Below are 25,347 nucleotides of genomic sequence, written 5' to 3' on the forward strand. Positions count from 1 at the left end.
TGACGGGCGTATAAGTGTATAGCCACAGTACTAGGGTAAGCGCGCGATTAGCACTAGGAGCAGCGGGCATGGGCATATGCGTATCAGCATCGCAACATGCATGCTCCCCACCAGCTGAGACCTAACATGCCGCCTCAACCCAGCATGACCAGCTGGAAGTCTCCATCGACAAAACCGCAGCCGTAGCCGGCCGGAGTACTATATAGATAGTTATCGTTAATCAATACGAGAATCGAGACGCCCAAGTTAATCAACTGTACGTACTCCTACAATGTTGCTTTGATCGCGGACCGGCGAGCTGTGATCGCATGTTCGCCGCAGTAGAGTATTATTAGTTCCTCGGGTCTGGTCCTGGTCCTGGGCCTGGGCGCACTTAACATTTTTCTGGTGCCGTTGCCACGTGCTCTTAAGCTATTGTTTACGATGTCGGCAGGAGATCTCGCGTTGTCTACCACCCAGCTACACATGCCCGCTGCTTTGCCAAAGAAAAAAGAGGCAAGCAATGTTCAATTTTTCTGCTGATAAACTGAAGCTGAATGTCCCGAATCCTGGAGAGCCGGGTAATGGAGATCTGAAACGTGAAAACGAAAATTGAAACCAGACCCGAAGTGCTTTGACTTTGACCCGTTCCTATCACTATCGGCTGCACTGCAGTGGTGCTTATCCACGCTGTCATTGACAGGATGCCTGTGCCCGTGCTGCCGCACAGCCTATGCTATGCTATGCTATGCTCGCGAATCCAGATGCACGAAAATATCCCTTGTGTCAGGCAGGGAGGGCGATCAAGTTGCACCCGGGCCCCACACGCCCTGCCCCTCCACGTCAACTTTCCAAGGCTGGACCTAGGACGTACTACAGTAGGACCTGCCTCGCCCCCCACGAACACGAGAAAAAGACGAGGAGATACACATGCATAGTACCACGACGACGCCGATGCCGAAATGATTGCGGGCTCCGACCCGAACCCATGGCATCGCGGCGTGCATGTGGTTCGCAGGATCGAATCGGGAACAAAGGAGCAGACGCCCGCTCGCTCGCATGATTGCACGCGGCGCCGCCCCGGCACGGATGAGAACGCGCCGACGACGCGGGGCCCCAACCGGGGAGAGAGCCGTGCGGCGGTGCGCCACGCCACCGGCCGGCGGCAGCGCGGTCGGCAGGTCACGCGTTGCCCCCGCGGGGCGCGCCCAGCTGCCCCTGTCCGCCCGACTCGGGCAAACGTCCAAAAATCAATCCCGATCCACAGTAGAGGCCTGGCTCCGGCTCCGCTCGTCGTCGTCACGTCGCGCGCCGCGCGGGTGATGGCACCAGCTGTGCCACCGGCGGGTCCTTACCGTGAGTGCAGATCGACGGAGATATTGGGTGCTGTGGAGAGCAGACCATTGTCGATGTGAACGATCGAGGAAAGGGTTGAGGTTGAGGAGGTCGCGCTGGCTCGGGGGGACGTGATCGCTGGACGCCGATGCCGTGATGCGAACCCACGATCGATGGTTTCGCGGGTTTCTCTGCCTAGCGGTAGCTGGTAGTCGTGTCTGTTGGGAAACCGGGTCACCCGGAGGGGTGGCGGCGGCCGCGTGCAAAACGCACGGGCCGGCCCCTCCCGTTTCCCCTCTTTTGTTAGGTGGGTACTTATCCCTTGACCACCTACCCCTATATAAAGCAACGAGGAGCCATCATTGTAACACCTGATCATTGATTAATAAAGCTGGTCTCCTCCATCTCCCTGTGTCACTTTTACTTTCGCATACTTCGACTACTTCGACTACTTCGTCTACGACGCTCGCTCTCGCTCCGCAACCTCGGACCGGACTCGCTGGCGGAGTTGCGGAACACGTTATCAGCACGCTTCGCTCCATCAACTCTCCGTCAAGCCTGCGTCAAGCATGCGTCAAGCCTGCATCACGCAGGCTTTCGTCGATCCCGCGGAGGTATAAGATCCGATCCCCACTCTTTGCAAAAATGGATTACTCTCGTTCCTACGATTCCGTTTTTGCGATTAGTTTTTTTTTCGGATTCATCTACCTATGGTGCGGATTTTCCTCCCAAGAACCGAGCGGACGAACACGTCGCCGACCAATGTCGATGTTCTTGGACTACGAGGGACTTGTTGACTGCACTATAGGGAGTCGGTACAGATCGCGACCCCGATGGTCGCGGTACCGCCGCAAATGCACCAGATGTGCCATGCGCCGTCGGAGTTCCGGACGAACACGACGAAGATCCGCATCCCGAGGCCGGCGTCCAGATGACGCCGTACCAAGCACGCTGCACCGCGTCCTGCTGACGCCGCCGCCGCCGTCTCGATGGCCGGCACGACGCCGCGTCGTGTGGCGTGGCCGCCGCCGCCGCGCCGGTCGTCGCCCCGGCCGAGCCCGTGCACGGCCGGCTGCCGTCACCGGGGCTCGAGCTGGCCGCCCCGTGCGCCCGCCGTGGCCGCGCCGGTAGCCGCGCGCCGCGCGCTGTGGCCGCGCCGGTAGCCGCGCGCCGCGCGCTGTGGCCGCGCCGCCCCGTGGCCGTGCTGCCCGCCGTGGCCGCGCCGGTAGCCGTGCGCCGCGCGCCGTGGCCGCGCCGTCCCGTGACCGCACCGGTAGCCGCGCGCCTTGGCCGCGCCATCCCGTGGCCGCGCCGAGCCACTGGCCATGGCCAGCCCCGGCCGCCCCCGCGCCAGGCCGCCGCCGGCGCGTGCCTTGGCCGCCGCCGGGTGGCGCCCGCCCCCGCCGCGCGACCTGGCCGGCCCCAGGCCGCCGCCGCCCCTGGACGCTAGGGTTTCCCCTAGCGGCGCGTGCCTAACCCGAGCGCAGCGCCTGGGCCGGCCCACTGGCTGTTGGGCCGGATGGGCCGCGGCCGTGCGATTCCTCCAATAAAAAAAAAGAGGGGCGCCGGCTGTCGCGTAAAAATTGCGGTTTAGCCCCTGTAGTTTTCAGTTCTTGCGCGATTTTTATTCCTGCAGCAATATTTCGCGTAGAACCCCCTGGAACTGTCTGTTTTTCCCTGAAAATGCGTATTTGGGCTTAAAAATACCTCGGGAATTCAATTTTTGGGCTAGTTTTCTCATACTAGATCCGCTTAACATGCTATTTTTTGTAACATGATATTATTGTATGATTTTACTGCTGTAGATTAATTGTTTAGCACTCTTAATCATTTAGTAAGTCATATAATAGCATGTTTTAAATAGTGGAACGTCATTTTATTGAATAAGTTTATCAACATCGCTTTGTGCAAAAGATTACCTGCTGTAATCTCATGATTTTTGCATAAATCGCAGATGGCCGGAATTGCCCACAAGGAGTTTCCTGAGTTGGCCCAGACAGGGCTGAACTACCTGTCATGGTCCTCGGACTGCGAGATCTTTCTCCAGGGCAAAACCCTCCTGAGGGCGATCGGTAAGGGGGCCCAGCTGGCCGTCACTGATCCCAAGTTCGAGACTGAGAATGCGCAGGCTCTGCACTTTCTCCATCATCACCTGTCACCTACTCTGAAAGATGAGTATATGGCTGAGCGCAGTGCTTCTGGCCTTTGGACCGCTCTTAAGCAGCGGTTTGAACGGCTGAAGTACACTGTGAAGCCACGTGCAGAGGCAGAGTGGATCCGTCTGAGGTTTGCGGACTTCAAGACGGTTGGGGAGTACAATTCGGCTCTGCACCGGATTTGTACGACTCTTCGGTTGTGTGGTACTGAGATTACCGACTCCCAGAAGATTGAGAAAACTCTATCCACTTTCCACCCCGACGCGGTCCAGTCCTCACGGAACTACTGCCAGGGGAACTACACGAGGTATTCAAAGTTGATTGACGTCCTCCAGGTGGCGGAGGCGCAAGACGAGGTTCTCAAAAAGAACTTTGTCGCGCAACCACTTGGGGGGAGTTCTCGCCAGGAGGTGAACGCTCTCAAAGTCCGCAAGCCTCAACAGAAGAAGAGGGGCCGGAAGGGCAAGAAGAAGGGCCCTCACCCCCCGCCCCGGCTAAGCAGAACAAGCCGGGCAAGGGAGGGCAAAGGCCTCAGGACTGCTTCCGTTGTGGCTCGGTGGAGCATTTCTCCCGCCAGTGCCGCGCACCACAGGAGGTCGTTGATGCATATAAGGCTCGGAAGGCGCGTGAGACGCACCTCGCCTTGGTTCAGGAGGGAGCTCCACCGGCGCCCATGGCGGCACCCGTGATGATTGCTACTCCCCCTGCTGCGCCTATAGAGGCGACCCCCGTGGTGCCCATCGCGGCAGCTTTGGCGGTCTCTACCGAGGCCCACGTCGCCATGGAGGTTGACCACATGGCCGCCTCGGCGGCGCCGCCACTAGACATTGATGCTGCCTCCAAGATAATTTCTGAGGAGGATCAGCTCACTAGTATGGAGATTGCGGTGGAAGTGAATGGCTTCTTCACCGAGTCCACTTAGCATACCTCTTTGGTTATCACGATTCCGTGCTTTGATACAATAAAATTGAATAAATTCGATTTGGTTGTAAGCTCTATGAGAGCATAAACTTATTCTTTACTTTGGCGATTGGATGACACTTATTCATTTATTCCATTATTTATACATGATAGCATGTTATGTTCTGAGATGTGTGCATTTATTTTTAATGTATTTTCTTCCTCATTACATTAATTAGATGTCATATTTTAGAACGCGTGTGGCGCCCGAATGGAGGAAACGTGCCTTGCCGATAGCGCCACCACTCATACCATTTTACGAGAAACTAAGTACTTTGAGTCCATTAAAAAATCTCCGGGAAGTATTATGACAATCGCCGGCTGCGGTTCTCACATAGTTGGCTCCGGACGAGCCACTATTATACTCCCCATGGGAACAACTTTGCTCATTAATGATGCGTTGTTGTACCCGGAGTCGACTCGTACTCTATTGAGCTTTAGAGACATCCGCGCTAATGGTTTCCATGTTGAGACCGATGATGAAAACGGCAAGGAATGCCTCCTCATCACAAAGCGGGATGCAGGTGGTAAACATGTTATCGAAAGGCTTCCTTCGTTTGACACAGGGCTATACTACACTAAGATAGTAGCACCGCCCGTGTACACTACCCTCAAGACCGTCTTTAGAAGCTCTGAACTCTTCTGCCTCTGGCACGATAGGTTAGGCCACCCCGGACTTAGGATGATGAGAAATATAATTAACAACTCGCATGGCCATAATGTTAACGTGAAGAACTTCCCGAATCCTGATGATTTCGTGTGCTCCGCATGCGCTAAGGGGAAGTTAGTCATTAGGCCATCGCCCCTCAAGGTGAGGGATGAAATCCCCGCGTTCTTGGAACGTATCCAAGGGGACATATGCGGTCCAATTCAGCCCCTCACGGGGCCGTTTCGGTACTTCATGGTGCTCATTGATGCTTCCTCTAAATGGTCCAATGTTTGCCTGCTGTCAACAAGGAACCATGCCTTTGCAAAATTGATCTCACAGATCATCCAAATGCGTAATAATTTCCCGGATTATCGTATAAAGTCTATTCGAATGGACAACGCCGGAGAATTTACTTCAAAGGCGTTCGATGATTATTGCATGGCAATGGGAATCAAAGTTGAGCACTCGGTACCACATGTTCATACACAAAATGGACTTGCCGAGGCATTGATTAAAAGAATTAAATTCATTGCCCGACCGCTCCTTCAGGGTTGTAATTTACCAACTACATGTTGGGGCCACGCGGTGTTACACGCGGCTAATCTCATCAACTTTCGACCGTCGGCCTACAACATCCACTCTCCTGTTCAACTTGCGCAAGGGTCGGCACCGAAAATTTCCCACCTTCGTAGGTTCGGTTGCCAGGTATATGTACCAATACCACCCCCTCAGCGATCGGCGATGGGCCCGCTCCGTAAGTCGGGGATATACGTTGGTTATGAGACTGTGTCCATAATCAGGTATCTGGACCCCATGACAGGAGACTGTCACACGGCTCGTTTTGCTGATTGCATTTTTGACGAGGATCTTTTCCCGACTTTAGGGGGAGAGAATCAACCCCTTGATGCTAAAAGTCGAGAAATCACGTGGCAAGCCACGGGGATCCACGCTCATGACCCGCGCACTGCTGAGACTGAGAGAGAAGTCCAAAAGATAATAGATTTGCAGTCTTTAGCAAATCAACTGCCTGACCACTTTAGTGACTTAAAGACTGTGACAAAATCGCATGTGCATGCGCGCAATGCACCGGAAAGGGTTGAAATACCGAAGAAAAATGATGGTATGCCCGCTCCCGTCCAAAGGCCTAAAAGGACGAGAAATCCGGCTTCTCAAATCCCAAGTACTCGGGGACGCCCGACGAAAAAGGATAAGAGAGATTTATCACAGCCTGTCACCAAAGTACCCCAAATTGAAACGGGGAGCCAGTCGAGACCTGGCACAAGTACGGAAAATTCAGTGCACGAAATTCCGGACTTAAACTTTCCCATAGGGGAAACACCCAGCGGAGATGTGAGCGCACACATCGGCGCGGGAAATCTAAAGGACCTTGCTCCCATAATGGGAAATTTGGTAGAGCAAGTGTTTGCGCCTGATGCGCTCCATGACGAAATGGCCATAAATTATATTTATACGGGGGAGTCCCTGAACCGAGCAACGGTGATTGTCGACATCAACTTTGCTACGAAAATTGCCTCAATCATAGATCTTGACCCTGAGCCTAACACGCTCGCTGATTGCAAGAAAAGGTCGGATTGGAAAGATTGGCAGCAGGCAATTACTGCCGAATTATTATCTCTCAACAAAAGGAAGGTGTTCGGACCAGTTTGTCGAACTCCTCCCCACATTCGCCCTGTTGGCCATAGGTGGGTTTTTGTTCGAAAGAGAGATGAAAATAATAAGGTAGTACGGTACAAAGCAAGGCTCGTTGCTCAAGGGTTCACTCAATGACCAGGTGTCGATTTTGAGGAGACTTATTCCCCAGTCATGGATGGAGTTACCTTTAGATACTTGATCTCGATGGCAGTAAACATGGGCTTGAAAATGAAACTAATGGATGTTGTCACTGCTTACCTATATGGTAACTTGGATTCAAACATATACATGAAGGTTCCAGAAGGTATCCCTGTTCCGAACCATGATAGAGCAAATAGGGGTCTATACAGTGTTCAACTTCAAAAGGCACTGTACGGACTCAGACAGTCTGGTAGAATGTGGTACAATCGCTTAAGTGATTTCCTTCATGAGAAGGGCTACACGAGCAATAAAGATTGCCCATGTGTTTTTATACGGCGATCCCAAGATGGATTCTGTATAATCTCGGTGTACGTAGACGATTTAAACATAATCGGTACACCTGAGGATATTGAGGAAGCGAGTTCCTACCTGATGTCGGAATTCGAGATGAAGGATTTGGGTAAAACCAAGTTCTGTCTAGGTCTGCAACTTGAACATTCCTCTGATGGGATTCTAGTGCACCAGTCGGCCTACACCCAGAAGGTGTTGGAAAGATTTGGATTTGATAAGGCATATCCTTCTAAGACCCCGATGGTCGGAAGATCTTTACAGCCAGACAAGGACCCGTTCAGGCCAAAGGAAGAGGGGGAGGAAACTCTGGGACCAGAGGTTCCTTACTTGAGTGCAGTTGGAGCACTCATGTACCTCGCAAATTGTACACGGCCAGACATTGCGTTCGCCGTCAGTTTGCTTGCTCGGTACAGTTCTGAACCTACCAAAAGACATTGGAAAGGTGTCAAGGACGTCTTCCGTTACCTGCAAGGGACCAAAGATCTTGGTCTATTTTATAAGAGGAATCAAGACCTATCTATTATAGGCTATGCCGATGCTGGGTACCTGTCGGACCCGCATGATTGCAAATCGCAGACTGGATATGTTTTCCTTTGTGGTGGAACTGTGTTTTCCTAGAAATCGTCCAAGCAAACACTTGTGTCGACTTCCACGAACCACTCGGAAATCATGGCACTATTCGAAGCGTCAAAAGAGTGTGTATCGCTTCGGCGGATGATCGGCCACATTCAGCAGACATGTGGGCTGAACACCGTACAAACCCCTACCATTATCTATGAAGATAATGCTGCTTGTGTTGCACATGTCCAGATGGGTTATGTGAAGAGTAACCTCACAAAGCATATTAGTCCCAAGTTCTTCTATGCGCATGAGCTGCAACAGTTGAACGAGGTGAGAGTTTTGCATACTAAGTCCTGTGACAATCTTGCTGATATGTTCACTAAATCATTACCAGCATCAACCTTAGAGAGGTGTGTGCGTGGAATCGGTATGATGAGACTTAGAGAGATGCAAGGTTCAGGGGGAGAAACTTCACAAACTCGTCGCTAAAATCTCAATCCGGATGATCGAGTACTCAACTTGATGGTTGAGTGGATTGTACTCTTTTTCCCTTGAGTGAGTTTTCCTAATGTTTCTCACACGAGGTTTTTGACGAGGCAATTCGTGCAATACAACAACGTATACTGTGTGCTCTTTCTCCACATTTTTTCCCACTGGGTTTTTCGGAGTTTTGAGGCATGGATATACGGATAATTACCCAAGGGGGAGTGTTGGGAAACCGGGTCACCCGGAGGGGTGGCGGCGGCCGCGTGCAAAACGCACGGGCCGACCCCTCCCGTTTCCCCTCTTTTGTTAAGTGGGTACTTATCCCTTGACCACCTACCCCCTATATAAAGCAACGAGGAGCCATCATTGTAACACCTGATCATTGATTAATAAAGCTGGTCTCCTCCATCTCCCTGTGTCACTTTTACTTTCGCATACTTCGACTACTTCGACTACTTCGTCTACGACGCTCGCTCTCGCTCCGCAACCTCGGACCGGACTCGCTGGCGGAGTTGCGGAACAGTGTCAACCGTCGGGGGTCACTCTCGACACTCTGTTATATGTATGGAAGAAGGTCCCCTACATCTATCGCGTGGTGCGCCAAGGTATATTCGTTGGATCGGAACACATTCTATGCCGTATGGCCGGGCGGTGCGCCTACATTTGCCCAGGACCTGGTTGCCGATGACATTGTTCGGCACACTGTTTAATGGAAGTGCTTTTCCATGTCAAAAAAAGAAAAAGAAAAACACCCTTTCTCACTCGCCAAGGATAGTTTCGGGGGTAGTGCATGGTTAATAGTATAGTCAATTGTTGGCTATCTACAAGTGTGACGTGATCTAAAGTCATTATGTGTAGTTAGGGGATGTTTGTTTCCAGGGACTTTTTTGTGTAGGGACTAGAAAAAGTCCCTCTTAGAGACTTTTTTACCAAACGGGAGAGACTTTTTAGAGACTAAACTAGGCATTTGGGACTAAATGAAGAAGACTCTCAAGGAGAGTCTTTTTGGGACTTTTCCAATAATGCCCCTCCATGCACCCATTGGCCCGCCACCCCATGGTGTTGTTTGATTGTTATTTTTCTATATACTAGGGGCAACATGGTCATTTAATAACCTCTAGGAAGGGACTAGGGACTTTTTAGTCTCTGAAAACAAACAGGGAGGGACTTTTTAGGGACTAGGGACTTTTTAGTTGGGACTAGAAAAAGTCCTAGGACTAGAGAACCAAACACCACCTTAGTCATGTGATAAGGTCGACAATTAGAGTCATACCTTTTACCTTTTATTGTATTCATTGTTTTGTCTAGGAGCACACATGTGGGTAGACTCTTGAGAGTTCATTCCCATCACTTTTTCATGCGTCTCTTTTTCACATAAGCAAAAATCTTGTAAACGGGCTACAAACCTGTTATTATACTTACTCTCAGGCCGTGCATCTGCTCTATGGCTGAGATTAAAAAATGGTCAAATGCTGGTGCGTAAGTCTAGAGGCAGCCTAAATCCTCACGATTCTTGGTGGGACAGAGCAGGTTGGCAGGTGGGGTCTTTGGGTTTGGGAACCTGTGGCTGGATAGTACACTTCCTTCTTTTTGAAGGAAAAATATACACTTTCTATGTGAGTAAATCATAGAAGGTGGAGAATCCCACCATCATAACACTTGTCATAACAAAGAGATCTCCGTTCGGGTTTATTGGTCCCATAAGCCAAAGCAGCAATACCAAGGCATAGCGATAGTTAACTGCATGCAGAAGTTTAAACCTAATTAATTTCGGTGATTTAAGTGGTTGCATGCGTGCGCTCGGCTGTAATTCGTTGCATGTTGCTTCGTGTATTGACTACGAATGATTTTGATTTTTGAGTGGCTGCATGCAGTCGGTCGTAATTAACCGTAGCCAACTAGAGTGAAAAAGAATGCACTTTATTTTTCGCGGGCCTTTTAAATCCGACAGTACTATGGCTCATGGGCCTTTTAAATCCGGACGGAGGTAGTACCTGACTGTGAGGTACAGATCTACTTGCGTTTATCGGGCTTCAGATTCGCGCCCCAAAGGCTTAACATGATTTTTGTAAGACAACCATGTCAACCAAATCCAGCTTCTTTAAACCAGCGGGCTTGACCCTGACAAATATGAGGATAATGTTGTCAATATGTTAAGATTTTTTGAAATAAGTTTACGGTTCATGTATTCATGTCATGTGATTGGGAATAGTATGATTATATGGTTAAAGTGCAACTATCCCTGGGTGGTTTTGGTAATTCCTAACAACATATAGCTCATTGAACTAATGCTCTTTCAAGATGATCATTTCAGAAAGTTCAATGATTGGCATGGCATGGACTAGGAATGTGGACCCCTAAAAATGCTAAGGACACATATTGGCTGAAGCTCAAGACTCTACATTTACATTTTAGTGATCCAAGATCACATTGAGTCCATAGGAAAAGCCAATACTATTAAAAGGGGATGAAGTGTTGCTTAATGGCTTGCTTGCTCAAAATGCTTAGTGATATGCTCCAAAAGCCTCAACCACTTTCTCATTTCCACATATGTCCCAAACCAAAAGTCAAACTCGGCCCCACCGATTTGATCTATCCGGCGCCACCGAGTTCATTTGATATAGCCACTGCCAAAAAACCTAGTCACTTCGGTCTCACCGACAGGGATCTCGGTCTCACCGAGATGGAATTGAAAACTCTCTGTTTCCCTTTGTAACGTTTCGGTCCAACCGAGATGAGCGATCGGTCCCACCGAGTTCGCAATGCAAACTCTCTGTTTCCCTTTCGTAATGTTTCGGTCTTACCAAAATGAGCGATTCGGTCCCACCGAGTTTGCCTGACCAACTCCCTGTTTGCCTATTACAGAAATCGGTCCTACCGAGTTTATGTGATCGGTCTCACCGAGATTACGTTATGCCCTAATCTAATGAAATCGGTCCCACCGAGTTGACATGTCGGTCCCACCGAAAAGCCTAACGTTCATATTTTGAACTAAATCGGTCTGACCGAGTTTCTCGATTCGGACTCACCGAGTTTGGTAAATTGTGTGTAACGGTTAGATTTTGTGTGGAGGCTATATATACCCCTCCACCCACTCTTCATTCATGGAGAGAGACATCAGAACGTGCCTACACTTCCAGCATACATTTTCTGAGAGAGAACCATCTACTCATGTGTTGAGACCAAAATATTCCATTCCAACCATAAGAATCTTAATCTCTAACCTTCCCCAAGTTGCTTTCTATTAAAATCATCTTTTCACCAAATCCAAATCCATGAGAGAGACTTGAGCGTTGGGGAGACTATCAGTTGAAGCACAAGAGCAAGGAGTTCATCATCAACACACCATCTATTACCTTTTGGAGAGTGGTGTCTCCTAGATTGGTTAGGTGTCACTTGGGAGCCTCCGTCAAGATTGTGGAGTTGAACCAAGGAGTTTGTACGGGCAAGGAGATCGCCTACTTCGTGAAGATCTACCCTAGTGAGGCAAGTCCTTCGTGGGCGATGGCCATGGTGGGATAGACAAGGTTGCTTCTTCGTGGACCCTTCGTGGGTGGAGCCCTCCGTGGAATCGCGCAGCCGTTACCCTTCGTGGGTTGAAGTCTCCATCAACGTGAATGTACGATAGCACCACCTATCGGAACCACGCCAAAAATATCCGTGTCTACATTGCGTTTGCTCCCTCCAAACTCCTCCCTTTACCTTCATATGCAAATATTTTACATTCGGCTGCTATACTCTTAGACTTGCATGTGTAGGTTGATTGCTTGACTTGTGCTAAGTTGCTAAAATCTGCCAATACTTAGAATTGGGAAAAGGCTATATTTTTATTTGGTCAAGTAGTCTAATCACCCCCATCTAGACATACTTTCGATCCTACAAGTGGTATCAGAGTTTTGGTCTCCATTTGCCTTGATTTCCATACCTTTGATGATCATAGCCTTGGTTTCACAACCTAGGAGAGTATGACGTCTAGCGAGGGAAATTACCACCGTAGAGGTCCTTACTTTGATGGTACTAATTTTGCTAGTTGGAAGCATAAGATGAAAATGCATATTCTTGGACATAACCCCGCCGTTTGGGCTATTGTGTGTATTGGCTTGCAAGGTGAATTATTTGATGGGAGAGAACCAAACCGTGAAGTTACCGCGGAAGAGTTGAAGATGCTGCAATACAATGCTTAAGCTTGCGATATCCTCTTCAACGGATTATGCCCCGAAGAGTTCAACAAATCAGCCGTCTTGAGAATGCAAAGGAAATTTGGGATATTTTGATTGATATGCACGAGGGTACTGACTCCGTTAAGGAATCCAAATTGGATGTGCTTCAAAGTCAACTTGACAAGTTCAAAATGAAGGATGGTGAAGGTGTCGCTGAAATGTACTCTAGGCTTGCTCTCATCACAAATGAGATTGCCGGCTCAGGAAGTGAAGAGATGACCGATAGATTCATCATCAAGAAGATCCTAAGAGCCTTGGATGGAAAATATGATACCGTGTGCACATTGATCCAAATGATGCCCAACTACAAAGATCTCAAGCCAACGGAAGTCATTGGAAGAATTGTTGCTCATGAGATGTCACTCAAGGATAAGGAAGAGCTTCACAACAAGTCAAGTGGTGCTTACAAAGCCTCATGTGATGCTCCTACATCATCAAGTGAGAAACAAACCTTCAATGAGGAGTTGAGCCTAATGGTGAAGAACTTCAACAAGTTCTACAAGAGTAGAAGCAAGGAAAGAAGTTCCAAGTCAAGGTCCTACAATGACAAAAGATCTTTGAGTCATGAGCGTAGTTGCTACAATTGTGGAAGACCCGGACACTACTCCAATGAGTGTACGACTCCCTACAAAAGAAGAGAAGATTCGCCCAAAAGGAGAAGTAGAAGAGAAGAATCACCTCCAAGAGAGAGAAGGAGTAGAGATGATCGTTATGAACGAAGAACCTCTCGGAGAAGTAAGGATTCGGAAAGAAAGGACAAATCATCAAAGAGCTACACAAAACGAAGACATCAAGCTCATGTTGGTGAATGGATATCCGGCTCTGATTCCGACCATCACTCCGACTCCGAATATACTCAAGATGAAGGTGTTGCCGGTCTAGCACTTGTGTCAACCAACTCCTATGACATATTTGACTCACCAAATGAAGGAATTGAAAGATGCTTCATGGCTAAAGGCCCAAAGGTATCACACCCCGAGTATGTTGATTTCAATAGTGATGAAGATGACTTGCTAGGTGATGATGATTTGCTTGTTGACAACTCTAGTGATGAAAACTATGATGTACTTGCTATTAATCATGCTAATCAAGATAAAATGAATGATGATGATAAGAAGGAGATTGAGCGTCTAACTAAAGAGCTAAACACTCTTAAGTTAGCTCATGAAACTACCTTGGAAGATCATCGAGAACTTTTACAGACTCATGAGAAGTTACGCTTTGAAAAGCTCAACTTTGAGCAAGAGCATGGGTTCTTAAAAGCAATCAATGATGATCTTCGCAAGAAAAGTTCTTCTTACATTGCCAAGCGTTTACTCTTGTCTACTTACATGCCACAAGTTAAATCTAGCAACAAGAGCAAGAAAGATTCTTCTTCTAGTGGTAACAATAATCATGTTAAATCCAATATTGTTGCTTCTAGTAGTTCTCTTGATTCCACTAATGATTCTCTTAGCCAAGTTACACTTGAGCAAGAAAATAGCTTATTGAAGGGTATTATAGAGAAAGGTATTTACAAGAGCCTTGCCGGAAGTAAGCAGTTTGAGGAAATTGTACGCAAGCAAGGAAGACACCGGAAGAATCAAGGTGTTGGTTTTGAACGAAAGTTCAATGCCAATGGAGTTGAGTGGGAAGAAGATCAATACTCCAAGACAAAGTTTGTTCCTCAATAAGAGAAGTATGATCCTACTGACACAAGCTCAAGATGATCTTCCACCACAAGACCACAAGCAAAAGGGCAAGGACAAGCTTCAATAGGAGATTGATGCATTTGAAGAAGCTTCTAAGGCCTTGGTCAAGTGGGTTCCCAAGACTACATCAAGTTCTATTTCATCAAGTACGACTACAACTCCAAGGATTCCCATCAAGATGATGTGGATCCCGAAGAAGAAGAACTAGAGAGTTCTTGAGGGTGACTCCGCCAACATATTTCACTCACATCATTTTGGCGAGGACAAGTGCAAACAACTTCCACATCTTGCACTAGTTCAAGGAGTCACAAACCCTCTTGTTGGTAAGACAAGGGACATGGTAACCCAATGCTTTCATGGACATGATCTTGTGTGAACATCATTCTATGTCTATGGATATCCTTGTTTGTTCCTTGCGGGACTAACCCGTGTAGGTATTGAAAGTGCAACTCACTCCAATGAATTGCTCCAAATGATCTACATCAACATTGAGCATCCACATCTTAAACATCTACATGAAGTCATCATCGACAAAACCCAATGTTAGTTCATCCCTCTTAGGGGGGATATCACATCTAGGGGGAGCTTTACTCTAAATATTGAGCTAAAGCAACTCTAATGGTGTGAACACAACAATGCTTTATGTAAAAGTGGTAACCCCACTTGTGCTTAAACGATGAGTATGACCTATGATGAAATGTTCTCATTTGACTCCTAAGTCAATATACTCATATATAGATGACCTAGTCATCGCCAATTGCTTGTTAGATGCTAGAGTGTTTGTGCATGCTTTGCCACATATTCCATTTGCCATTTTATTGTGTGAGCATGTTGATTGCATATTTTACTCATTCGAGGACATCCATTTGTTGCTTTGATTGTTTGGTTTTTTCTCTTTTGCCAAATGGATGGACAAAAATGCCTAAGAACCTCCTCTAGCTATCTATGCTTTTCTCGTCTCAAACTCTATTCATGCTACATCACAAAGTTTGATCAAGTCAGATTCGAACACTCTGTGTGAGGAGCACTCGGAGTCCCCGATTCGTCATAGACTTAAACTTCCAAAACCTCTCTGTGCATTTCGGTCTGACCGATTCATCCTTTTCGGTCTGAACGAGTTCACTGAGTTGATCTAGGTTTTCAATCTCGGTGCAACCGATTATAACTTTTTGGTCACACCGAGTTGCAGTAACCGCTTGCGATTCTGCATCTCGGTGCCACCGAGTTGTTCCACTCGGTCACACCGACAGGGTCGGGATATATATACCGACGGGTTGAATTTTGGAAATCTCTCCAAAACCCTTCATCCCGCTGTGTCCTGCTCTGCCGCCTCGGGTCTCCGGATCGTCTCCTCGTCGTCAGTGACCTCCCGCCGCTGGTTTCCGTCGCTGTCAACGGGATTCAACCCTGCCGTTGCCGCCGTAGCGAACTCACCGCCGAACTAGGGTATGAGTTCAAAACTTTGTGATGTTCCTTACTCCGGTTCTTAGCACGAAGAAAATGCCATGTACTTTACCACGTATGAAACCATCCTGTCTAGCAAGAACATCCCTTAGATTAGATTAGATTCAAAAATTTAGGGTTAGGTTTCCGCCGAACTCATCTCGGACCGACCGAGTTGTGGAAATCGGTCTCACCGATTTGGCTCAAGCCATTGCACTTGCACTTTTCGGTCTGACCGAAAGTTGCAAATTGGTGTGACCGAATACAACTCTCTGTGAAACCCTAGCAATCTCGGAGTCACCGAAGGGACTGTGACTCGGTCTGACCGATTTCACTAGTTTAGACTCCAACAGTTGCTTCGGTGTCACCGAGTTTAACAAATTGGTATCTCCGAAATGCTTTTTGTGAAAAACTAAAACCAAGTTTTTGACTCATCCATTTTGCAAAATCTCTGCACTTTGTGATGCTTATCCACTCTACCTCATCTATATCTATTCACAGGGCACTTTGTGATGCTTATCCACTCTACCTCATCTATATCTATTCACAGGGTCCGCTGTCAGTTTGCTTTGCCAGTATGTCTGACCAGAGTGATAGCCAGAACAAGTCCGAAGAGCAAGTGAACATGAGTGAAGGCACTAGTCCCTCTAGCAGCTATGATGAGGGCAGCAGGAGCACTCCAAGCAATTTGCCAAAGGCAGCTACAAGAACTAGGAAGAAGAGAAACTCAGACCCAGAGGATGAGGACTATGTGGCTGCTGAGGAGGAAGTGAGCTCCAAGAAGAAAGTGCTGAAGAAAGAATATGGGACTGCTGCTGCAACAAAACCTGGTATGCACAAGAAAGTTCCTGCCAAAAGAGTGCCAACATCCAAGCCAAGAAAGGTTCCAACAGGAGAAACCATGCAATTCACTATAGAACAGTCAGATGATGACGTGGCTGGTGGCAAGAAGAAGAAAAGGCCAAGAACCACAACTGTAAAAGTACTTGGAACATCAACCATGGTGAGAGATTCTGAAGATGAAGAAGAGGAAGAGGATGCTGCTCCAGCACCCAAGTCTCAAAAGCTGATGGGGGATGCCATCAAGTCTGGGGCTGCTCCTTCTAAGCCCAAGACAGCTCCCAAAGCCACTGCTCAAGCTCCAAAGACTTCAAAGCCCAAGAGGAGCACTAGGAATATTCCAGCAACTGAGAAGAACAAGGCCCCAGTGCCTGAGATGGATGAAGAAGAAGATGCTGAAGCCCAAGTGCTTAGGAAGCTCAAACCAAAAATTCCAGATCATGATGACAGCCATCCAGTGGCAGAAGATATGAGCATCAGGAAGGATGCATGTCTCATACTTTGGAGACAAAGTGATCCATATGCTGTGAGGAGAAAGACTGATGTGGACTACAGGTTCCATACCAAAGAGCATCAAGATTTCTATGAAACCATATTGCTTGACAAGAAGCCCATTGTTTGTGATATGAAATGGGCAGATTGGAAATACATTGATGAGAATGAAGATCATTTTCCAGGAGTGCATGAGAGCTTTAGGCTATGTGGAGTGGACAAGTTTGTGGGTCAAAAGCTGACCAGGTGGAATGATGAATTCATCATGCAATTCTACTTCACTGCACACTTCTATCCTGATGAAAGAATAGTTTGGATGTCTAAGGGTACAAGGTACCAATCAACTGTTGATGAGTGGGCCAAATTGATCAATGCCCCTGAAGAGCATGAAGATGACTAGGATGTCTATGCCAAGAAGAAGAAATACCATAACTCTATAGCCAACATGTACAAATAGATTCCAGACAAAGTTTTGGAAACTTATAAGCTTGGGTCTGTACATTATTTGTTGTCTGGCTTAGCTACTATCAACACCATTCCGAGGCATACATTGTTGCGAAAATCTAGACATCACAAGATGATCAGAGGTCATTCAATCAACTTGTTGCAATTGTTTGATGTGCCCCAAAAATTCAAAGTCATGAGCCGTTGTGGAAACAATCAAGAGGACAGCTGCAGATCAGAAGAGATCTTTTGGGTATGCTCCACACATTCAGGTGCTCATCAACTCCAAGATGGGCACATGCACCTACCTGTTGGATAAGGAGCATCTACCTTTGAGACCAGATTTGAGGACAACACTATTGTCATGAATGAAGAAGATCGCACATCTGTGCAGGTACAAGAAAAGAGAGAAGGCAAAAGCTGAAAAGGCTGCAAAGATTCCAAGTGTTGAAGAGGCATATCAAGTGTTTCTGAAGAGCAAACAAGATCAACTTGCTTATCTGATTCAAGCAACCTTGAGGATTGAGAAGGGCTTGGCCACCCTGACTCAGAACCAAGAGAGCCTGGAGAGGATCATTGAAACAAAGTTCTATGATCTTGATCTAAAAGTGACTGAGATGCAGACAACTGTTGAGCAGCTCCAGGAAGAAGCTGAGGAGAGGAAAGGGCAGGCTACCACAGATGCCTTTCAGAGAGTGCCCAGAGGTCAGAGATCTGCTGTAGTGCCCATGGCTGACACTAGAGCTACCACATCAGCACCAGCAGCCACAGCTTCAGTGCCACCTGCAGTTGTCACTCCACCATCTCCAACAACTTCTACAGATGCTTTCGTCCTTGGAGTCCTCTCAACACCACCTCCCGAAGATCAAGCCTAGAGAGACGCATAACACTATGCATTTTCAAACTTTTTGGTAACTTGTTGCCAAAGGGGGAGAAATGTATAGATCATAGGCTTCGAGAGAGAGAGTGCTTTGCCTCTTTTGTCTCTTTTGTTTTGATTGATACTTTTGTGTGCTTGCTTGATACTTTATGTCTATGTGTGCGAGATACTTGTATGATCATGTGTTTGATCATATTATACTTTAATGCTTGCTTGGATGATATTATCTTTTATATCTCTCTTATATGATCATTCACTTTGCTTGGTGATGAGTGCATGTTTTTACTTTCTACCATTTTGAGCGCTCCACCAAGATGTATGTGACATGGAAGAGTAACCCATGATCCTAATCGATTGTGCATTTGCATTCAAAAGCAAATCTCAAATAATGCACAAATTTTGGGGAAGCTCTTACTTATCACATAATTCTCAAAGCGATGATGTATTTTAAATCTTATTATCATTTGTCGAAGCTTTGATCTATATGTTGTCATCAATTACCAAAAAGGGGGAGATTGAAAGTGCAACTATCCCTGGGTGGTTTTGGTAATTCCTAACAACATATAGCTCATTGAACTAATGCTCTTTCAAGATGATCATTTCAGAAAGTTCAATGATTGGCATGGCATGGACTAGGAATGTGGACCCCTAAAAATGCTAAGGACACATATTGGCTGAAGCTCAAGACTCTACATTTACATTTTAGTGATCCAAGATCACATTGAGTCCATAGAAAAAGCCAATACTATTAAAAGGGGATGAGGTGTTGCTTAATGGCTTGCTTGCTCAAAATGCTTAGTGATATGCTCCAAAAGCCTCAACCACTTTCTCATTTCCACATATGTCCCAAACCAAAAGTCAAACTCGGCCCCACCGATTTGATCTATCCGACGCCACCGAGTTCATTTGATATAGCCACTGCCAAAAAACCTAGTCACTTCGGTCTCACCGACAGGGATCTCGGTCTCACCGAGATGGAATTGCAAACTCTCTGTTTCCCTTTGTAACGTTTCGGTCCAACCGAGATGAGCGATCGGTCCCACCGAGTTCGCAATGCAAACTCTCTGTTTCCCTTTCGTAATGTTTCGGTCTTACCGAAATGAGCGATTCGGTCCCACCGAGTTTGCCTGACCAACTCCCTGTTTGCCTATTACAGAAATCGGTCCTACCGAGTTTATGTGATCGGTCTCACCGAGATTACGTTATGCCCTAATCTAATGAAATCGGTCCCACCGAGTTGACATGTCGGTCCCACCGAAAAGCCTAACGTTCATATTTTGAACTAAATCGGTCTGACCGAGTTTCTCGATTCGGAATCACCGAGTTTGGTAAATTGTGTGTAACGGTTAGATTTTGTGTGGAGGCTATATATACCCCTCCACCCACTCTTCATTCATGGAGAGAGCCATCAGAACGTGCCTACACTTCCAGCATACATTTTCTGAGAGAGAACCATCTACTCATGTGTTGAGACCAAAATATTCCATTCCAACCATAAGAATCTTAATCTCTAACCTTCCCCAAGTTGCTTTCTATTAAAATCATCTTTTCACCAAATCCAAATCCATGAGAGAGACTTGAGCGTTGGGGAGACTATCAGTTGAAGCACAAGAGCAAGGAGTTCATCATCAACACACCATCTATTACCTTTTGGAGAGTGGTGTCTCCTAGATTGGTTAGGTGTCACTTGGGAGCCTCCGTCAAGATTGTGGAGTTGAACCAAGGAGTTTGTACGGGCAAGGAGATCGCCTACTTCGTGAAGATCTACCCTAGTGAGGCAAGTCCTTCGTGGGCGATGGCCATGGTGGGATAGACAAGGTTGCTTCTTCGTGGACCCTTCATGGGTGGATACCTCCGTGGACTCGCGCAACCGTTACCCTTCGTGGGTTTAAGTCTCCATCAACGTGGATGTACGATAGCAACACCTATCGGAACCACGCCAAAAATATCCGTGTCTACATTGCATTTGCTCCCTCCAAACTCCTCCCTTTACCTTCATATGCAAATGATTTACATTCGGCTGCTATACTCTTAGACTTGCATGTGTAGGTTGATTGCTTGACTTGTGCTAAGTTGCTAAAATCTGGCAAGACTTAAAATTGGGAAAATGCTAGATTTTTATTTGGTCAAGTAGTCTAATCAGCCCCCTCTAGACATACTTTCAATCCTACATATGGCCTCCACATATATTATACTTAATTAAATATCAGATAGAAATGCAACATATCTAAATTGTGGCGTAATGATTGTTATTCAATTTTCCAAAATACCAAGTTAATGAATGAGCATACGCGTACATAAATAATTAAAGTTTAGATATGTATATTAGTGCAAGTAATTAAAGTTCAGATCACGAGCTAGTGGATAGTTGTTGTATGTGACATTGAATCCCCAGAAAGAAATAAAGTTCCAATCTCGAGTATCTATACGTGTCATTTGTGCATTATTTACGAAGAGCGGAAAGAAGTAAGGTTGAGACCTCAAGCTAGCTGAAAGTTTGTATGTGACATTAGATAAGTATGCCTAGTTGATATGTGATACTAGATAAGTACACATAGTTGAAATGATATTAGGGGTATGATATGTAGTTTGTATGTGATATTATATGTACACATTGAATATATGCAATATGAGTTGTTTGGTAATTAGAGTCCACCAGAGCAATTATCTAATGATGTTTATGTACAACTACGAAGATCTATCAGATATGATTCATTAAATATAAGGTCCTAATAATGCTTAGGTACAATTATTAAGATTAGGATTGAGCAGTCAGGGGCTGTTTGGATTACGCCCAGGATGGCCACGCCAAATCAGGACGAGCCAAAATTTTGACATAGGAATCGGCCACCCGCATCTCGCCCGCGTGGGCGTCGAATCTGAACTACACGACCAGAATATTGGCGTGGCGACGGAAGCTCGGCCACGATCCAAACATCCACCCATACAGTCAGTCAACGCAAAGATTTTGACGTGGTAACCATCGGCCACGATCCAAAAGGCCCCTCACAAACTTGGTCGAATCAAATGTGATGTGGTGGCTACTATGAAGGTACATGCAAATCATAGGGCGTTGTCTGCATATGTTACGAAAATGTAATGGATTTAGATATAATTATAAATATCAAGTAATAAGTTCACATAATCATTGAAACATGGTTTCCATTTTCTGGAACTTCTAGCATAATCCAGCATTTTCCAATCGTATTACCTCCGTAGCAAATTATTTGTCTTAGATTTGTCTAGATACGGATATATCTAACACTAAAACATGTCTAGATACATCCATATCTAAAAAAAATTAAGACAAGTAATTTGAGACGGAGGGAGTACTAAAGATGTAATATATACAAATTCATGATGGTGATCTATCCATAACATCTGCATCGATTTTCCAAACTTTAAAGAAAATGTCTAAAAGGACTAACTAACTAGAATTAACTAATCTCATACTCCACCATTTCTCTAAAATATCTTCAAACAAAATTAGAGCGGAATATCATGGGCTAGGAGTAAGCTGAATTGGCAGTAACGTAGTTTATGGGGAAACGTTTGGGCCGGCGGTAATAACTTGATACAAATCTTTTCTCCATTGCTAAGCGTGGGCATTTTCCTTATTGCCAATTCTTTTCTAGAAATGTTTTGTCAGTAAACTAAGCTGTTGTTTGCATAGTGAGTAATAACAACCAATTTCAGAAGAAAAAACTTGTTTTAAGAAGATTTTATAGAAAACCAACTTTACTAATAGTTCGGTTAGAAACGTGCTTCTATATAATCTTGTTTGTCTCTCAAAAAATGTTTAGGTCAGCTGGGCGTGCATAGAAAAGTCCTTGTCTCAAGAAGTAGCAACAAGGTTGCCACGGACAAAATAAACAAGTTTATACAAAAATGTTTAATAATCGTTTTCCGTAAACTTGATTTCCGTATATTACGGGAACAGACTCGACATAGCTAGACACAATTAGACAGAAATTTAGTTTATTATGCTGCTAAACGAGTCCAAGAAAAACAAACTCTTTTAAATACTCGTTATCCAAACAACCCCGAGGTAGCTCGAATTGTCAGGTTCACACATATAACCACGAGCGAGTGATTATTTTTTGAAGTTTTGGGATCCACATATGGTTGTCTAGTGCGTACATTTCCACCCGTCTCTTTCCCAACTTTCACAGCGAGGAGTCTAGGACGTTTCTATATAATTCCTGCCAAGCTAGTTTAATAACAACTCCTACTCAGGAAGCTAGCGCCCATGGATTGGCAATGTGTTGACTCCAGACTTATCACTTATGCAGCCGGCTGGCCGGCCGGAGTGCGGGGGGACGTGTTGACATTCACGTGTGGTAACGGCGAAAGGGTAGGCACCGCTTACGTGTGGCGTGACGAGAAAAAGGGTGAGGCGCGCGGACAGCGACGCGTGCGCCGCACCGAGTGCTGTGGTTGGTTTTAGTTGGTTGGCCGCGCTGCGCTCGTGGATTACCTCGTCGCTCAAGACAGAGAAAGATGTATAGTGTATCAGATGCGTCAACTCGCAGACGTTGGTTCAGTTGGATCGGATGGTTCCCGGGGATATGGAAGAGATGATTGTAATTGACAGCAATTGCTTCCTTAATTAAGTTAGCTAGAAATGTTAGGTGATGAGACCAAGGGCCAGTTGCTTCGGCTTTCAAATCAGCTTATATGGGTGAAAAAAACTGAAGAAAGAGAAATTGATTCTAAGTTGTTTCTCTTCGCGTCCTATCTCCATTGGTGCTTGTGGATTCGTCTTCCCTCTGTTCGCCACTCCGGCTAGTAGGTTAGTTTATGAAGTTTTAGTCCTCACAGATGTGGCAACCGGACGGATGGCGGCGCTTCTTCTTGAGTTTGTCTTCTGGACTTTGATCCTCTTTGGGTTCGTTCATCTGGACGTAGTCGACGGAGCTTCCACATAAATTCCCGTTGTCTCCTTGTGGCGGTGAAGTTAGGGTTTCTCGTCCGCGTACGCGAAGATGAGATTTGGTGTCAGTTGCTTCAGATCTATTCAATGATTCAACGGCAACGACTGCGGCTGCGTGACACTCATCCTTAGGGGCATGTGCACGAAGACTTCCCGACTGTCATCGATAAGATCAATCCGACTTCGATAGGGAAGCGACAACATTGGTGCATGAGTGGCACGTTCTGGCGGTGGTAGTGTCCGTTGGTGATCTAAAGACCTCGAGGCTATTTTTATTATGTTTGACGTGCCTTCTACTTCCGATCGACTTCTATAATAGTTTTGGATCTTTTTTTTGCAAAAAGTTCTATCTTCCCTCACTAAAGATCAGTCAGGTACGACTATGTCGGGAACTTGTAAGGTTTACGCCCCCTGTTGGGGAACATAGTATTTCAAAAAAATTCCTACGATCACGCAAGATCTATCTAGGAGATGCATAGCAACGAGAGAGAAGAGTGTGTTCACGTACCCTCATAGACCGAAAGCGGAAGCGTTTAGTAACGCGGTTGATGTAGTCGAATGTCTTCACGATCCAACCGATCCAAGCACCGAACGTACGGCACCTCCGTGTTCAGCACACGTTTAGCACGAGGACGTCCCTCGAGCTCTTGATCCAGTAGAGGGTCGAGGGAGAGTTCCGTCAGCACGACGGCGTGGCGACGGTGATGATGAAGTTACCGGCGCAGGGCTCCGCCCAAGCACTACGATGATATGACTGAGGTGTTAAACTGTGGAGGGGGGCACCGCACACGGCTAAGAGATTGGCTGTTGTACTTTGGGGTGCCCCTTGGCCACGTATATAAAGGAGGAGAGGGAGGAGGCCGACGACCATGAGGGGGCGCGCCAAGGGGGAGTCCAACTAGGATTCCCAATCCTAGTTGGACTCCCTTTCCTATTCCAAGAGGGGGAAGGAGGGAAGGAAAGGGAGAGGAAGAGGAAAGAGGGGGCCGTGCCCCCTTCCCCTAGTCCAATTTGGACTGCCCTTGGGGGGGGGGGGGCGCCACCCTGTGGGCTGCCCTCTCCTACTCCCTTATGGCCCATCTAGGCCCATAACTTTCCCAGGGGTTCCGGTAACCCCTCGGTTCCCCGATAAATATCTAAAACGTCCCGAAACCTTTCCGGTGTCCGAATACCTTCGCCCAATATATCATTTTTTACCTCTCAACCATTTCGAGACTCCTCGTCATGTCCGTGTTCTCATCCGGGACTCTGAACAAACTACGGTCATCAAATCACATAACTCATAATACAAATCGTCATCAAACTTTAAGCGTGCGGACCCTACGGGTTCGAGAACTATGTAGACATGACTGAGACACATCTCTGGTCAATAACCAATAGCGGAACCTGGATGCTCATATTGACTCCTACATATTCTACGAAGATCTTTATAGGTCAAACCGCATAACAACATACGTCATTCCCTTTGTCATCGGTATGTTACTTGCCCGAGATTCGATCGTCGGTATCATCATACCTAGTTCAATCTCGTTACCGGAAAGTCTCTTTACTCGTTCCGTAATGCATCATCCCGCAACTAACTCTTTAGTCACATTGCTTGCAAGGCTTATAGTAATGTGCATTACCGAGAGGGCCCAGAGATACCTCTCCGATACTCGAAGTGACAAATCCTAATCTCGATCTATGCCAACTCAACAAACACGATCGGAGACACCTGTAGAGCATATTTATAATCACCCAGTTACATTGTGACGTTTGATAGCACACAAAGTGTTCCTCCGGTATTCGGGAGTTGCATAATCTCATAGTCAGAGGAATATGTATAAGTCATGAAGAAAGCAATAGCAATAAAACTAAACGATCATAACGCTAAGCTAACGGATGGGCCTTGTCCATCACATCATTCTCTAATGATGTGATCTTGTTGATCAAATGACAACACATGTCTATGGTCAGGAAACTTAACCATATTTGATTAACGAGCTAATCAAGTAGAGGCATACTAGGGACACTCTGTTTGTCTATGTATTCACACATGTACTAAGTTTCCGGTTAATATAATTATAGCATGAATAATAGACATTTATCATGATATAAGGAAATATAAATAACAACTTTATTATTGCCTCTAGG

The sequence above is a fragment of the Aegilops tauschii genome, chromosome 7 (assembly GCF_002575655.3).
Source record: "Aegilops tauschii subsp. strangulata cultivar AL8/78 chromosome 7, Aet v6.0, whole genome shotgun sequence".
Lineage (NCBI taxonomy): Eukaryota > Viridiplantae > Streptophyta > Magnoliopsida > Poales > Poaceae > Aegilops > Aegilops tauschii.